The sequence below is a fragment of the Dama dama genome, chromosome X (genome assembly GCF_033118175.1).
Source record: "Dama dama isolate Ldn47 chromosome X, ASM3311817v1, whole genome shotgun sequence".
Lineage (NCBI taxonomy): Eukaryota > Metazoa > Chordata > Mammalia > Artiodactyla > Cervidae > Dama > Dama dama.
The window spans coordinates 19,174,832-19,193,114 of NC_083714.1; positions in this window are offsets into that span (position 1 = coordinate 19,174,832).

Here is an 18,283-nt window from a genome sequence, read left to right on the forward strand (position 1 = left end):
GCATCCTAAAGAGGCAATTGTCCATCCTTTCTTGCATCAGCTGCTAGTGGCAAACAATGCATCATTTGGTATCAACTGATACTTTTTCCCCACATTTTTAGATTCCATTTTTAATGATACATTTTTCTTATTTACATTTCTTTTTAAAATGTGTGATTTTCGTTTACAGTTGATGGGCATTGTACCAGACATTTTATTTCATGTATTAGGCTAAGTTGATAAATAATGAAGAAATTTAAAAAATACAGTGGCTGAAACGATATAGAAATTGTTTTTCTCCTTTGTAACAGTCTGGAGGTAGGTAGCTCTGCTCCACAAGGTCATCCAAGTCCTTGGGGTTCTTCTATCTTTGCTTTCCTTGTTCACATGATCAACACTCACTCAATTCTCATGAGAAAAAGAACAAGGATGTGAAAGGCAAGCAGTTTCCTTTTAAGAATGTGACCTGGAGGCTGCATTTGCCACTCACACGTCATTGGCCAGGCGGTGGCATGGCCAAATTTAGCTGCAAAGCAGATTGAAATATGAAGTCTTTGACTGAGTCAAAACTCAGGTAGTTCTGTTACTAAGAGAAAGAAGGAAAGGATGAATATTGAGGGACAAATAGCAATCACAGACATCACACATGTTATGGATTCAAAGTAAATAGCTACATCTTTCTAGTTTGAATTTCACTTTTTTATTTTTTTATGCATCTTAAGAAATCTGAATAGTCTTTGAGAACACTCCAATTGGCTGTCTATCCATCATCATCATCACAAAAGTAATGGCTACTTTTTATTCATTGCTTACAGTGAGGTGGGCAATCATTAGTGTGATGTATTAAGGTGGTGTTAAGAGCATTTAACATCACTGACCTGGTGGCTCAGATGGTAAAGAATCTGCCTGCAATGCAGGAGACGCAGGTTCTATCCCTGGGTTGAGAAGATCCCATGGAGAAGAAATGGCAACCCACTCCACTATTCTTGCCTGGAGAGTTCCATGGACAGAGGAGCCTGGCCGGCTACAGTCCATGAGGTCACAAAGAGTCAGACATGACTGAGCGATTAACAACCAAGAGAATTTAAGTAGCATTTAAGTATTCTGTGATTCCTCACAAAAATATTGTGGTTTACAGTCATAATTGACCCCCAATTTTAAAATTGTACTGTCTACTTTCTATGCAGTCTCCTTTTCTGTTAAACAAACCACTTAATCCAAAAATGTATCAGCATTCCTCCCTAGTGGGTGGCTAAGATCTAAACTAATTCTGAGTACTTCACTTACTGAACCTGGAGTTGGGGGAAAGCTGAAGCTCTAAGACATCTAGTAGGAACCAAAATGGGAAGAAAAGTCACCCAAGAGAAACATATGTGAGGTGAACCAGAATTGACAAAGTGGCAAGATGAAAGAAAAAGTTTTTAACTTTCTTGTATAAGCATGTTTCAGAATATCCACTTTGAAGCAAGACTAGACACATTTGTGCTCTGTTCTCCATGTGGCCTATCCATTCCAGCAACACGCTATCAACAAAAAGCAGTCTGGGTGGCAGACTATCTTCACGTGTCCCCAAGTCTGTGAAGTACCTTAGAGAGTCTATGAAGGCTGGCACTGGTGACAGTGTATAAATTCTCACAATAGTACTATGATGGGAGTATTATCAACTGGTGCTTTTAAATGAACCCCAGACAAATAAAGAAGTACAAGTAATTACTATAAATAAGATGGAGGGACAAAAAAGACTGTGTTACTATGGTGTGCAAAAGAATATTTATGGTGTATTTGGCAGAACATATGTTTTCATCAGCTTATATTGTATACTCAAATCCATATTCTAGAGGCTGCATTTAATATTGCCCACTTGTCACATAGGCATGTTTTCTATTAGGAAAACTGTTCATAAGGAGAGGCAGTAGGTACATTAGTTACAATCACAAACTTTAAAGTCCAGAGTGCAAATCCTGGTTATCACTTCTAGGTTGTTTGACTCTGGGGAAGTGTCTAAACGTATCTGAGCCTCCATCTTCAACACAGTGCACAGGGTTATAGTGAGAGACAAATAAAGTCATGCACGTAAAAAGATTAGCAGAGTGCTTGATACATAGGAAGTACCCCCAATGACAGGTGCTATGATACAGCTATTATTTCATTCTCATGGAACTAAATGAAAAAATATCTCATTTGTTAAAGTCCCACAAAGAGCACCATGACTTTCAAGTACTCTAACACCTGAGAAGGGGCTTCCCTGGTGTTTCAGCGGTAGAGAATCCACCTGCCAATGCAGGAGACATGGGTTCTATTCCTAGGTAAGGAAGATTCCCTGGAGGAGGATATGGCAACCCACTCCAGTACCCTTGCCTGGAAAATCTCATGGACAGAGGTGCCTGGTAGGCTGCAGTCCATGGGGTCGCAAAGAGTCAGGCACGACTGAGCAACTAACACTTACACTTAGTGAGTAAACAACAACAAAAACAGTTGAGCAAGCTTGAGAATGACTTCCCTAGTATAGCATAGCCTGTGCCTGAATTCAAGATACTACACCTTAGACGAGAATTGGACTAGAAGTTAACCTTTGGATGAACAAAAGACATGGAGAGACTTCAGGAAGGAAAACCTCAAGAGGAAAGATGGTGCTGAAGGACAAAAACCCACATGCAAAGGTCAGAGGATTATGAATCACTTAGTCAAAGCTATGGTTTTTCCACTAGTCATGTATGGATGTGAGAGTTGGACTGTAAAAGAAGGCTGAGCACCAAAGAATTGATGTTTTTGAACTGTGGTATTGGAGAAGACACTTGAGAGTCCCTTGGACACCAAGGAGATCAAACCAGTCAATCCTAAAGGAAGTCAACCCTGACTAATCATTGGAAGGACTGATGCTGAAGCAGAAGCTCCAATAGGTTGGCTACCTGATGCGAAGAGCTGACTCACTGGAAAAGACCTTGATGCAAGGAAAGATTGAAGGTAGGAGAATTAGAGGGTGACAGAAGATAAGATGGTTGGACAGCATCATTGACTCAATGGACATGAGTTTGAGCAAGCTCCGGGAGATGGTGAAGGACTAGGAGGCCTGGCATGCTGCAGTCCATGGGGTCACAAAGAGTCAGAGATGACTGAGCAACTGAACAACAACAGCAGCAGCAGAAATTTACACAACATTGTAAATCAACCATAGTTCAATTTTAAAAAGAAAGAAAAAAGTCATAAGTTATAAAGTACAAAATCTTCAGGAAGACTAAATATTACTGCGTTGCACTTGAGTTTCCACAATTGCACTAGCTTTGCAGGAAAGGGAGGAATCACAAGTTCATGTTTTCTTGGCTCCATTCCCAAGCACACTCTAGTAACTTCACTCCCTATTCTGTACCCATACATTCCCTTATGTCATCTCTCTGGCCCTTCCCCACTGCCCACCACCAAAAACTACCTGTTAAACCAAGATAATATCTCACAAGTTCTCTGGGAATCAGTACTCATGGCCACTGCATATCTCCCATTTCTCTTCTCTTCTTCTAGGGCTTGCTCTGTGTATATATACTGTCCTGGCCAATGGCCATCAAAAGCAAAACCTCCACTTGGTATCTACCAAGGGCACGCCTGGTGACAAGCAGTATCCATTTCCAGGTTGTCAGTACCCAATAGGAAATGTTCTGTCTTTCAACGCTGCATTCTCCCGGGTGCTGCCAAAGCTGCTGACACTGAGGTTGCTGTCATATTACAACAAGACTTTTTTTCCTTTACATTTGTTTTTTTTATTGGAGATACGTTGATGTAAGATTCAGGCCTGGGTTCAAGGGGGGGGCTGGGCCAGATGATATCTGTGACAGACATTTGTGATAGACTCACATAATCTAGCCAAGGTCCTAACATGAACCCAACTGCCCTTGAATCAAGTTATGTGACAGTCTTTTTAACTTTGGATAATTTCTTTCCCAGGAGGCTTCTTGATCCTTATGCCTTATCAAACCTCCTATGTGCCTAGCTAGTTGCACCTAACTTTTATAGTAACTGCCACTGAAGTTGACAATGGGGTTCTTTATTATGATGGGATGGTCAGAAGAAAGGACAAAGGTCACAGAGGTGAAATTCATTGAGCAGTTCAGTTTATCAAGGACCACTGAATAACCACTGTCTGCTTCACAACAGCCTTGCAAGTCTGCCATTATTACACTCATGTTCCAGGTCTTATACTCTGTTATAACAATGCTCAAAGTAATGGGATCAAGGTTCACACAGACAGTAAAGGACAGAATTTGAAATTAGGTCTTCCTACTCCAATTGCCCCTACCTGCAATAATGGTCTGAATTTTAATCACAAGGAATAATTATAATTGACCCTAGGGGATTAGGGTAAATGTATGAGGAGATACAAATACACACATCAGACTCTATAGCATTACATCTTTATAACAGACTGTGACCACTCTAAGGGTCAGCAAATTATGACCTGAAGGCCCACAACTTGGTTTTTTTAAATAAAGTTTTATTGGAACACAGCTGTGCTCTTGTGCTCATTCATTCACTTACATACGGTCTACAACTACAGAGATGAGTTTTGTCACAGAAACTATATTCATGCAAGCCTAAGATATTTATTTTCTGGCTCTTTAAAAAAAAGTTTTGGAACCCCTGCTAACCCATCAAAATGTCCCATAAGTTCAGAAAAAGTCTTCATTAGTACATGCTATCCCCTACCACCCCACCCAACCTTTAGAACCATAAGGAATCTGAGAAAGATTTAGTCCTATATCTGGGGAGAAATCGTCAACACAAAGTACCCACAGAGCTCTAGGTCATGCTGAAGAATAGTGCCATGGCACAAGAGTTCTTAAACTGGGGCTGGTATGTACTTGCATAATAAACTTTTTGGTAGAAAAGATCCATAACTTTACCACATCAAAAATAGTTAGGAATAACCAATGTAACTCTTGTCAGACAGACATAGGTTTAAATCCCAATTCAGGTACTGACCAGGTGTGTGATTTTAGCAATTAGTTAAACTCTTGGAGTTTCTCTTATTTAAAAAGTGGTGCATATAGATGATCTCCTAGGACCAGGTCATCCCCTGAATGTATGCATCTACCTGCAACTTTAGATCACTAAGTGATTCTTAGCCCTTGTCCTCTCCCTATTCCCTTAAGATGAATGTGACTACCACCTAGACCACCTCATCAGGTGAAGCAAACTATGATATATCCATACAATGAAATATTACCTATCCCACAATAAAAAGGAACTATTTATCCACACAATGGATAGATCTCAAGAGCCTTATGCTGGGTAAAAAAAAAGTCAGACTCAAAGACTATTAACTGTATAGTTCTATGTATATGACATTCTGGAAAAAATTAACCACAAGGACAGAGATCAGATCAGAGGTTGCCAGAAGCTAGAGTGGAGCAAAGGAATTGATACAAAAAGCGAGGGAAACAGAATTTTGAGCTCCTGTGACCTTCAGTCTGGGTTTTATGCCCGTGAATACATTATGTTACATGGCAAAAGGAGCTCTGAAGTTGTAATTAGGGTTATTAGTCATTTAATCTTAAAATGACAAGATCAACCTGGATTATCTAGGTAGGCCCAATGTAATCATATGAACTCTTAGAAGCAGAGGAAGAAAGGAGAGATGTTTGAAGCACAAGAAGGATTCAACTTGCTGTTGCTGGATTGAGGATGGAGGGGTCAAGTGTCAAAAAAAAAATGGGGAAGTTCAGTCCTATAGCCCCATGGAACTGAATTATGCCAATCACTTGAATGAGCCTGAAAGCAAATTTTTTACTCATCTCCAAAAAGGGACTCAAGCCTGGGGAACACTTAATTTCAGCCTTGTGAGACCTTGAGCAGAGAAACCAACACTCTGTGCCTGGACTTCTGACCTACGGAAATATGAGCTAATGAGTGGATGTTGTTTTAAACCGCGAAGTTTGTGGTAATTTGTTTTCACAGCAATAGAAAACTAATAGAGCAGGGCATGAAGGAAGTCTTCTGCGTAGAAGAAATACCCTATCTTTTATTTTAGGCATCTTTTTCAGGTTTATTGAGATATGATTGTCATATAATGTTGTCCAAGTTTCAGGTGTACAACATGAAGATTTGATAATATGTAAAGATAGCGAGATGATTACCACAATGAGGTTATTTAACACATCCATCACCTCACATAGTTATTTTTTGCTTTATGGTGAGAATTTTTAAGATCTACTCTCTTAGCAACTTTCAAATAATACGCTATATCTTGATTGTGGTGGTAGTTAAACAACTGAGTATGTTTGTCAAAATTCATAGAACTGTACACCTAAAAAGGCTATAGTTTACGTAAACTATGCATCAGTAAACCTATAAAAATAAAATAAAACTCATCAAAATAGATTTTTAATGGGTAAATTTTATTGTATGTAAACTATACCCCAAATAAAATGGATTTTAAAAACCAAATTGAAGGGTCATCTACTAGAGAGCTTTCCCCTTACTCTCATCTTTCCCCGACTACAGATAACCAACCACTTTCTTGCTACAACTGCACTTTTTTATTTACTTCTATTTTTCTCCTAACACTATATTGTCATTTTGAATTATATCTGTATTACTAGCAGACTCTAAGTGCAGAGACAGTGTCTTCTAATCTGCATCATGAGTGCCCAAAATACAGAAGGTGTTTTATCATCTTATTTGATTTGCGTTTTTACACATGAATGTTTGTTTCTAAAACCTTTAAAAGATTTTTTTTTTCAAAAATGTTCTACCTGGATCTTTTCCTGGGATTTATAAATTCCATATGTTTATTACTGCATTAAGTATTTCAATTTCTTTTAAATTCAAAATCACTTCCTTAAATTTCAAGGGAGTACTCCCTATTTCTGGTATTTTTTAATACAGTGAAATAATCCAAGTGTGTCTTACTTGGAGACTTGGATAATATAGCTATTTTGCATACAGTTTTTCTAGAAAATAATCAGGCTGAAAAATGCCCTTTCAATAATATCTATGTCCATCATAGGTAGGGTTGCTAGATAAAATACATCATGCCTCGGTAAAGTTGAATTTCAGAAATACAACAAGTAAGTCTTAATAAAAGTATGTTCCATGAAATATTTAACTGGGTGTTCTTTATTTGTTTGTGCCCTCCAAGAGGAGGAGTTCTTTATTTAGGATGGTGCTGAGTCTGACAGCCTTAATTATAGCATACACCTATGAATTGAAGCAAGAGTTCAAGAATCATGTTTTACTTGGTTTTATAAATTTTAAAAAATTTTATTTATTTCTTCAGCTCTGCCAGGTCTTCACTGTGGCATGTGAGATCTTTAGTGGTAGTATATGAACTCTTAGTTGTGCCATTTGGGATCTTGTTCCCCAACCAGGAATTGAACCCAGGCTCCCTGAATTGGGACTGTGGAGTCTTAGCCACTGGGCTACCAGGGAAGTCCAAGAGTACAAGACTAACATTAATATAAATTTGTGTTTTAAGTATGATGCGGTTTCACTAAGTGACAATCACCTACATCATGGGCCTGGGCGGGAAGTGAGATGTGCAGACTAACTCTGAGGACAGGGATGCAGGCAAAAAGGAAATTCACAATAAACTGGATCTGCTAAGCAGTGACTTCATGCTACTGGGGAGGGCTGCAAGCATTGCCTGAAAGTTGTACACTAATGGAAGTAAGAGATTGCCACTTAGAAAAACTTATTCAGGCAGAGAGGACTTTGGGGAAGAAATACTGGATAAGGAGGTGCCAGAAGGATTCCACAGGAAGGTGAAAGTTTGAGAATTAAGCAGATGGCTGCTGAGAAAGCATCTTTAATTCCTTAATTTGAACAAAAGATATTGAGCACCTAATGTGTTTCATACACTGTTCAAGCGACACCATTCAAGGTAGGGATAAAAGCCCCCATCCTCATGGAATTTACATGTCAGTTGGGGAGCAGGGATACACAGCATATACAAATCAATAAGGAAAGCATATATAGTGCTATGGAGAAAAATGAAGCAAGGACGGAAGATAGGAAATGTGGATGGAGAAACTTAAAGAGTACCCAGAGAATGCCTCATCGACAGTGACATTTGAGCAGACACCTTAAATAGGTGAGGACAAGGGTGATGCTTCTATCTGGTGTAAAACTAGTCCAGCAAAGAGAACATCTATATGTGCGATAAAAACCCAGCTTTGTCTAGGAAAAAAGCAAGGTCAATGTGGCTGAAGCCCAGTGGAACTAATAGGAGAGGGGTTAGGGAGTGAGATGCAGAGACTTCCTATGGGGCCTTATTGGATAATACAAGGATCTGGCCTTTTAACTGTGGGTATTAGCTGCTGGAGATTTCTGAGCAAAAGAGTGACTCATTAAAAAGCTTGCTCCGGCTGCTTCCCAGGTGGCGCAGTGGTAAAGAATCCGCCTACAACGCAGGAGACACAGATTTGATCCCTGGGTTGCGAGGGCCCCCTGGAGAAGGGCATGGCAACCCAGTCCAGTATCTTGCCTGGAAAATCCCATGGACAGAGGAGACTGGCAGGCTACAGTCTATAGGGTCGCAGAGTTGGACACAACTGAGCACTCACGCATTGGCTGCGGCATAGAGGATAGAATGCAAAGAGACAAAAACAGTATGACCAGTTTTAAGATCAAGTCAAAAAAAAAAAAAAAAAAAAGACCAAATCAGGTATATGAATAGCTGATTCACTTTACTGAACACCTGAAACTAACACAACATTGTAAATCAACTATACTCGAATAAAATCTTAAAAAATAGAAATAGAGTACTCTAAAATAAAATAGACCAAATGAGGAAGAGATGGCAGCTTCCTTCATTGAATTATAGCTAAAAGTGGTGAAAATAAATATTTAGTAAAATGACACCGAGGTGCTGTTCTTTTCTTTAAGTAAAGACAAGTTGTGTATAGCAGAGTCCTCTAGCTTAGCTAGGTGCTTTGTTACAGATCTGAAGAAGTAGGATCAGTGTATTGCATTACAAGAGTATTGCAAACAGTCTATGAATTATATAACTTGTCTGGGCCCACCTATCCAAAGCCTCCTATCTCTTCAGGACAAGCTGATAAGGTTAGTGTGATAATGGTCTAACTAAGCTAAATGTTGTAAGTATAGAGCTGTAGAAACTGAATTGTATAGAACGGGGACTTGGTCTTGCTTAATGCTTATGTAAGTGGTTATTTGCCTTTGCTCTTGGCAGCTAACTAAAGCCAACCTTAGCCTCTGAGCATGTTCAATGTTGGATGCCTTTCTATTTGAGAAATTTAAATATAACATAAAACTAAAAGTGGTTTTGTATTTACTAATGCATTGTCCTTGTTTGTTTAGTTATGTTCTGTATTAAAGAAACACTCCTATGACATTCTGGTTTTATACAATAGATAAATCAAGTTCTGAATGATTTATAGCACCACAGTTCCCCTAGGTGATTCTGATGTACACAATTTGGTTGAGGCTCATGGAGGCTAAAGAGTAAGTCAATTGGCCTGGAGAGGGATTCAAACCAGAAGCTTTATGAACCAGCTTTCAAGCTCATTAAGTAAGACTGTTCACCAGCCCTGTGGCACAATATAAGGACAGCCTGATGTTCTCCATACTGACAGGAGAAGCTCCTTCTAAGTGAGGATGTGTTGGACTAAGGAAGTTTCAAGTAAAAGAACATAGAAATAAAGCAAAAGCAAAACAGCCCAAAGCTGAGGCCATGTGGAGGAGAATCTGTTTAGCAGGCATACTCTGGCAAGATACCAGTAACAAAGAACTGCCAGCCACATGGCTCTCTGATGATGCTCACCCTTAGCCAGTTTCATTAATTAGAGTTGTCATATTATATACAGTGGTCCCTTGGTATCCAAGGGGAATTGGTTCCACAACCCCCATGAATACCAAAATCCATGGATGCTGAAGTTCCTTATATAAAATGGCATAGTGTTTTCATATAACCTACGCATAGCCTCCTGTGTACTTTAAATCATCTTTAGATTATTTATAATACCTAAAACAGTGTCAGTGCTATGTGTGTACTTGTAAATACAATGTAAATTATATGTAAGTAGTTGCCTGTGTGTAGCAAATTCAATTTTGCTTTTGGGAACTTTCTGGAAATTTTTTAAATATTTTTTGATCCATGGTTGGTTGAATCTAAGGATGCAGAATCCATGGATACAGAGGACCGGACTGTATATGTAGATGAAACACTCCTGTCTTGTGTTCTATCATTCTCTTCATTATTTGAGTTTCTTTTCTCTGCATCTTCTCCAACACTATTATTCCTGTCTTGCACACAAAGCACAACTACAAAAAAAAAAAAAATGTCCCTGGAACAGATACCTCAAGGATTTATGGAAAAGTAGGATGACGACCTACTGGGTTTTCCTCTCCTATTTCTCTTAATGATAGTGAACATTATCCAGGTTATTTTAGTCAAAGCAACATTTGGGCAGTTATCTTCAGGAAACAGTCTATAAAGATTTTTGACTTCCTTTACTAGGATGCAACAGGTCAGAACTCACCATTTTAAAACATGCTTGAGGGGGCTTCCCTGGTGGCCCAGTAGTTGAGAATCTGCCTTCCAATGCTAGGGTTTAATCCCTGGTTTTGGAACTAAGATCCCACATGCTGAGGAGTAACTAATCCCGTGTGCCAAAACTACTGAATCTGTGCACCATAACTAGAGAGTCCGTGCACTGCAATGAAAAATCCTACATGATGCAATGAAGATCCTGCATTCTGCAATTAAGACCTGATGCAACCACATAAATGAATATTTTTAAAAAAATTTAAAAAGACATGCTTGAAAAGGTGGAGAGGTGAGAAGATTGGAAAGGTGGAAATATAGTTATAATTTGAAAAACCAATTTGAATGGAGGTAAGTTGTTGGGAACATTCATTTGGGTGGCTTTTTGGAGAAAACACTTTATGTTTGTATAGTGTTTTATTGTTTATCGTTTAAAAACATCTTTCACCGTGTCAGTTCAGTTCAGTTCAGTCGCTCAGTCATGTCTGACTCTTTGATACCCCATGGACTGCAGCAGGCCAGGCTTCCCTGTCCATCATCAACTCCTGGAGCTTACTCAAATTCATGTCCATTGAGTTGGTGATGCCATCCAACCATCTCATTCTCTGTCATCCCCTTCTCCTCTTGCCTTCAATCTTTCCCAGCATCAGGATCTTTTCCATTGAGTCAGTTCTTCACATCAGGTGGCCAAAGTATTGGAGTTTCAGCTTCAACATCAGTCCTTCCAATGAATATTCAGGACTGATTTCTTTTAGGATGGACCAGTTGGATCTCCTTGCAGTCCAAGGGACTCTCAAGAGTCTTCTCCAATACCACAGTTCAAAAGCATCAGTTCTTTGGCACTCAGCTTTCTGTATAGTCCAACTCTCACATCCATAGATGACTACTGGAAAAACAATAGCTTTGACTAGACAGACCTTTGTTAGCAAAGCAATGTCTCTGCTTTTTACTATGCTGTCTAGGTTGGTCATACCTTTTCTTCCAAGGAGCAAGCATCTTTTAATTTCATGGCTGCAGTCACCATCTGCAGTGATTTTGGAGTCCCCCAAATAAAGTCTCTCACTGTTTCCATTGTTTCCCCATCTATTTGCCATGAAGTGTTGGGACCAGTTGCCATGATCTTAGTTTTCTGAATGTTGAGTTTTAAGCCAACTTTTTCACTCTCCTCTTTCACTTTCATCAAGAGGCTCTTTAGTTCTTCTTCACTTTCTGCCATAAGGGTGGTGTCATCTGCATATCTGAGGTTATTGATATTTCTCCTGGCATTCTGGATTCCAACTTGTGCTTCAGCCAGCCCATGATGAAGTACATCTCATGATGTACTCTGCATATAAGTTAAATAAGCAGGGCGACACTATACAGCCTTGATGTACTCCTTTACCAATTTGGAATCAGTCTGTTGTTCCATGTCCAGTTCTAACAGTTGCTTCTTGACCTGAATACAGATTTCACCATCTATTTGCACTTAGCTCTCACTGTGACTCTGAGGAGAAAGGTGAGTGGACTTCTCCAACGCTACACAGTAATTGAGCAATGAAGCTGGTATTATAAACAAAGTCTGGCTCCTCATTTCAGGCTAAGCTGCTTTATTACTTATTAGGACCCCCTTTGGAATCTTGACATTGCAAAACAAATATAGAAATATTTAGAAAAATTTTTATTTGAAAAAAATCCAAAAGTTTTATAAGGTAAATGTGTAAGAACTTTATGAGATTGAAGGTAATTAATCACGTTTCAAGCTCTAAAACATTAGTGGTCAAAATCACTATGAGGGACCCAAGGAGAATTTTATCTAAGATCATCAATGGTCTAAAGCAGCTACAGCTGGAGGACTTCTAAAATGCTTCATTTTGGTGAAAGATATTTTCATTTCATGCTGGGAGCTGTTTTTTCTCCAGCACTCAGATTACTTTATGAGCCATTTGCTTTGCAAATAAGTAGTGTTTGTCTCTTAATGGAATGAAATAATATACTGTGACGGCTCATTATCAAATTGGAATGCAGAAACAACCTTGGCTCATAGTTTAAATTTGCCACTGTAGAAATTATAAAGAAGAAAATAACTATATAGTATATAAAGTGAAGTTTGTTACCCACTGAAAAAACTCTGAAGACTTTAATACAGTCAAGGATTTCAACTTTAATAGAATATTGAAATCATGAAATGCAATGAAGTAAGACAGTTCGTGTTTCTTGAAACTCAGACTGTTCAAAAGGCTTTGAAATCTCAGAACACAGATAGAACAGTTTCCCTATCTATAGATGTCTAGGAATATGAAGTCACTTAGCAGTCATTTAGCAAACTGCTGCTGCTGCTGCTAAGTCACTTCAGTCGTGCCCGACTCTGTGCGACCCCATAGACGGCAGCCCACCAGGCTCCCCTGTCCCTGGGATTCTCCAGGCAAGAACACTGGAGTGGGTTGCCATTTCCTTCTTCAGCGCATGAAAGTGAAAAGTGAAAGTGAAGTCGCTCAGTCGTGTCCGACTCTTAGCGACCTCATGGACTGCAGCTTACCAGCCTCCTCTGTCCTTGGGATTTTCCAGGCAAGAGTACTGGAGTGGGGTGCCATTGCCTTCTCCGATTTAGCAAACTAAATAAATATAAACAAAATGTTACTACTGGATACTAGTAGATGAGTGGAACAGATGAACTGGTATCAAAGAGTGGGAAAAGAGGTTGATTCTAAAGAAGGAAAGAAACAATTGTGTAGCATGTCACCAATTCAAAGGCTCATATTCTATATAGAACAGTATATACTACATCATTTTTGTTCTTTTGAAAAAATATAAAGATATTCAAAAAAGGGCTTCCCCTATGGCTCAGAGAGTAAAGCATTCACCTGCAATGCAGGAAGCCCAGTTTTGATCCCTGAGTCAGGAAGATCCTCTGAAGAAGGAAATGGCAACCCATTCCAGTATTCTTGCCTGAAAACTCCCAAGGACAGAGGAGAGGAGTCAAAGAGTAAAAGATTCATGATTTTGGACTATGACATCTGAATGTGCTAAAGAAAACATTGTAGGGAAATAAAAAATAACTATGTTGGTAAGACATGTAATGTGACAATTTGGCTATCTGCTTGGTATAAAGCTTTATGTGTTTTCCAAACGGAGTCCAAATATTTAGCATGAGAACAAAATTGCTGGTACTTTTTTTTTTTTAAATGCTATTTTAAGGCCTTTGTAATTATTTATAGTCTGCCCTGTGAATGCCTCACAAGTCTAAATCAGAAGACCATAATTAAAAAAAAATGTTCTTTGCTTGCTCCTAATCATCTGATTTTGGAAAGTACAAAATTCTGAGGATTTTATTTGATTATTTTTGATATTACTAACACACTGTGGATGGATCTTTAATGTCAATTGACAATTAATACAATTATCTGAAATGACCCAGGCAAAAAGCTCATTCTTATCTGTATTTATAAAGCATTTTACTCTGCTCATCAATGCTGAAGGTGCAGTAGCGAGATGGTGTCTTAAATTTTTGACACTAATAAATTTGATGCTAAACTCACTATGTCTTAGATTATAAGTGTTATAAGTGGGATAGGAATAAGCATCTATTAACCACCTTATTGGGAGAGTAAGTTGGTGCAGCCACTGTGGGAAACAATTTGGAGATCCCTCAGAAAACTAAAAATAGGATTACCATATGACCCAACAATCCCACTCTTGGGTATATATCCACACAAAACTACAATTCAAAAAGATATTTGCACCCTTATGTTCAAAGCAGCACTATTCACAATAGCCAAGACATGAAAACAACATAAATGTCTATCAGCATATGAATAGATAAAGAAGATATGGTATATATGATGGAATATTACTCAGCCATAAAAAAGAATGAAATAATGCCATTTTCAGCAACATAGATGGACCTAGAGAGTACCTAAGTGAAGTAAGAGAGGACCTAAGTGAAGTAAGCCAGACAGAAAAAGACAAATACCATGTGATATAACTTATATGTGGAACCTACATGTTAGTCAATTGTGTCCTCTTTGCAATCCCATGGACTGTAGCATGCCAGGCTCCTTTGTCCATGGAATTCTCCAGGCAAGAATACTGGAGTGCCCTTCTCCAGGGGATCTTCCTGACCCAGGGATCGAACTCAGGTCTCCTGCATTGCAAGCAGATTCTTTACTGTCTGAGCCACCTGGGAAGCCCTTATGACACTAATGAAACTATCTATGGAACAGAAATAGACTCATGGACATAAAGAACAGACCTGGTAGTTGCCAAAGGGGAGGGGTTTGGGGGAGAGATGGAGTGGGAGGTTGAGGTTAGCAGATGTAAGCTTTCATATATAGAATGGATCAACAACAAGATCCTATTGTATAGACAGGGAAATATATTCAATATCCACCATAATGGAAAAGAATATTTTTTAAAAGAATGCATATGTATATATGCAGAAAAGAAAAAAAAGAATGTATATGTATACAAATATGTGTGTGTGTGTATATGTACATACCACCTGATTTCATAAGGGAGGAACTCAAGTCCAAAGAGGTGAAACGATGTGCCATATATCACAGAAGTAAATGCTGATAAAGTGGGAATACAACTAGGTCTCCAGTTTTCCAGTGCAGTGTACTTCTGACTTCAAGAGATTGTCTCAAATTTTAATTGGTTACTGCCAAAAGTATATGATGATCTGTTTTACAGAACTTTCTGATTTTAAAGTGTTAGGAAGAGTAACAATTCACTGACCACCTGGTAGGTACCCCCTCTCTGTGCTGGTCACCGTATATTATTTGGAAGAACTGACATCACTGGCAACATCGTGTCTTCTGACCAATGAACACGGTATATCTCTCCATCTTTCATTTCAGACAATATTGAACTTCTTTTGGCAGCTAAGTAAAATCATTTCACTCTGAAAACACTGTTTTCTTGGCTTCATTTATTCCAGTTTTTCAGAACAGTTGCTAGGCCATTCTGTTCTCATTTTAAGATGGAATGATAACCAGTAAGAATTCAGGGAAAATACAATGTGTTCATTCAGAGGAACACAATTGGCTCTAAATTAACATAGAAATGCCAGCAAGATACTTCTATGATATTCACTATAAAAGATTTTCAGGAAAAAATATTATAACCTGATATTTAATTTTTAACATCTTTATTAGGATATAATTTGACATTCTGTAAACTAGATACAATTAAATTTTACAATTAAGTTCTGACACATGTGCATACACGAAATCATCACCACAAACAACATAGTTGACAGGACTTCCCTCATGGCTTAGTGGTAGAGAATCCGCCTGCCAATGTAGCAGACACGGATTTGATACCTGGTCTGGGAAGATCCCACATGCTGAGGAGCAACTAAGCCCTTGCACCACAACTACTGATCCTTGCTCTAGAGCCTGGGAGCCACAACTACTGAGCCCACGTGCTGCAACTACTGAAGTCTGCTTGCCCTAGAGCCTATTCTCCACAAGAGAAGCCACCACAATGAGAAAGCCCATGCACCACAACTAGAGTACACACCAGTCACTGCAATTAGAGGAGAGCCCAGGCTGCAACGAAGACCCAGCACAGCCAAAAACTAAATATATTAAATAAACAAATAAAAAACACTTTTAAAAAACATTGTTGTTCTTCAGTCATTAAGTCATGTCTGACTCTGCAACCCCATGGACTGCAGCACACCAGTCTTCCCTGTCCTTCACCATCTCCTACAGTTTGCTCAGACTCATGTCCACTGAGTCAATGATGTCATCCAACCATTTCATCCTCTATCATCCCCTTCTCCTCCTGCCCTTAATCTTTCCCAGCATCAGGGTCTTTTCCAGTGAGTCAGCTCTTCGTATCAGGTGGCCAAAGTATTGGAGCTTCAGCTTCAACATCAGTCCTTCCAATAAATATTCAGGGTTGATTTCCCTTAGGATTGACTGGTTTGATCTCCTTGATGTCCGAAGGACTCTCAAGAGTCTTCTCCAGCACCACACAGTGGAAAAATATAGCACTCCTGAAAAGTTCTCTTGGCATCCCTTTGTAATCTTTTCCTAACACTCAATTCCTACCTTCCGTATTCCCAGGCAACCACTGATCTGCTTTTGTTCACTGCAGGCTTATTTGCATATTATAATATTTTATATAAACATGGAATCATATAGTCTGAACTCATTTTTTGGCTAGCTCATTTCACTCAGTATAATTATTTTGAGTTCCATTCAAGTTTTTGCATGTATGAAAATTTCATTTCTTTTTAGTACTGAGTAGTATTACATTGTAAGATATATCACTTTGTTTATCCCTTCATTTGTTGAAGGATATTTAGGATGTTTCCTGTTTGGAGCTATTTTACAGATAAAAATGTTATGAACATTTGTGTAAAAGAATTTGCATGGACATAATTCTTTAATTTTTATTGAATAATTTCTTAAGAGTTTAATGGGTGTATCATATGTTAAGTATATGTTTAATATTTTAAGAAGCTGCCAAACTGGTTTCTAAAGTGATTTTACATTTTCTATCCCCACAAGCAGTATATGGGTGTTCAGGTTCCTCCACATCCTTCTCAACCCTTGGTATGGTCAGTCATTTTCATTCTAATACAGGCATACCCCAGAGATAATTGTGGGTTAAGTTCTAGACTATTAGACTAAGAAAGTGAATATCATGATAAAGTGAATATCATAATAAAGTTAGTCACATGAATTTTTTAGTTTCCCAGTGCATATAAAAGTTGTGTTTACACTATACTATAGTTTACTAAGTGTGCAACAGATTATTAAAACATCTATAAAAAAACAATTAAAATATTTTGTTGTAAAAAAAAAACCAACCATCATCCGAGACTTCAGTGAAATATTTTGAGACTTACCAAAATGAGACAGACATGAAGTGGAAAAGTGGCACCCTTAAACTTGCTAGACACAGGGTTACCACAAACCTTCAATTTGTAAAAAGAGTAAGATCTAAAAAATGCAATAAAATGAAAGACAATAAAGTGAGGTATGTCCATAGATGTATGGTGTTAACTTAGTTTGTGGTTTTAATTTTCATTTCTTCGATGACTAATGATGAGTATATTTTCATTTGTCTATTTGCCATTCACATATTTTCAAATCTTACCCACATTTAAATTTGGTTGTTTGTTATTCTGCATGCAAGTCTTTATCACCTAAGTACAAAATTTTCACCCAGTCAGTGGCTTGTCTTTACATTCTTTTAACAGTGCCTTTCAAAGAGCAGAATATTTTTAATGAAGCCCATTTTATCAACTTTTGGCTTTTACGGATTGTAAATACTTTTGGTGTCATATCTAAGAAATATTTTCCAAATCCAAGGATGCAAAACTTTTCTCTTATGATTTCTTCTAGAAGTTTTATATCTTGAGGTTCTACATTTAGGTCTATGAACCATTTGGGGTAAATTTTCATTTATGACATAGGTGTGGACCTCCATTAATGCTTTTGCATATAGATGTTTAATTGTTCCAGCACAATTGGTGGAAAAAAAACTATTCTTTCTCCACTGAACTGCATTTGATCCATTGTTGAAAGTCAGCAGCATATATATGTATGGGCTTATTTCTGAACTCTCTATTCTGTTCCATTGACCTACATGTTTATAAAGATAAACTAGTGCAAAGACACTAGTACCATAAGGTTTTGATTATTATAAATTTATAATGAGTCTTGAAAACACATACTCTTACTTCTCAAGCTTTGCATTTTTTTTTCAAAGTTGTTTTAGCTAGTCCTTTGTCTTTCCAGATGAACTTGAATATAATATATGGATCTTAAACATCAATTTGGAGAAAATTGACAAAATGACAAAAATGAGTCTTCT